The sequence below is a fragment of the Solea senegalensis genome, linkage group LG5 (genome assembly GCF_019176455.1).
Source record: "Solea senegalensis isolate Sse05_10M linkage group LG5, IFAPA_SoseM_1, whole genome shotgun sequence".
In the NCBI taxonomy this organism is placed as follows: domain Eukaryota; kingdom Metazoa; phylum Chordata; class Actinopteri; order Pleuronectiformes; family Soleidae; genus Solea; species Solea senegalensis.
In genome coordinates this window covers 432,022-432,500 of record NC_058025.1, presented here as the reverse complement: position 1 = coordinate 432,500, position 479 = coordinate 432,022, and the positions used below count along the sequence as shown (strand labels likewise).

The following is a 479-nucleotide window of genomic DNA, read 5'->3' as shown; positions in this document are numbered from 1 at the left end:
ACATCATCATCACCATGACGATGAAGGTCATTCACCACTTTATTACCCGCTGCACGTTACGCCCACTCTGTGGAAGCTCCACCCCCTCACAGGTTCAAAGACACTTGTCCATAATGTAAATAATGACACAACCTTTTTAACACAAAGGTCAACAAAAAATAAACAAACACAGAGGATTGTGGGTAATCAGTCACAGAGAACAAGGTTTTTTTCTTTATCAGCCAAGTTTTACTCACACACACTATTACACAAACACACACACTATTACACACAAACACACTTTTACACACACACACACACACTAACACTAATAAACACACACACTAATACACACACATTATTAAATGTTTTAAACGACTGAAGCAGCAGGAAGTGATGACATCATCATCTGTGACCTGACGTCTCATGTTGATGATGTCATCAGTGATATTTTTAAATGTTCTTTTTTTAACTCACAATTTACTCATTTATTAAAACAA

At 36.5% G+C, this 479-nt stretch overlaps 1 protein-coding gene across 3 annotated transcripts in view; it reads left to right on the top strand.

Moving 5' to 3' along the window:
* The window catches only part of wdfy3 (WD repeat and FYVE domain containing 3), a 42,961-nt gene extending 42,683 nt beyond the window's left edge, over nucleotides 1-278 (top strand). For all 3 annotated transcript variants that reach the window (XM_044025425.1, XM_044025424.1, XM_044025423.1), the window contains one exon: nucleotides 1-278. This exon is cut by the window's left edge and continues 214 nt beyond it. The gene's annotated coding sequence lies outside the window, so the exon portion shown is untranslated.
* Nucleotides 279-479: the final 201 nt, after the last annotated feature.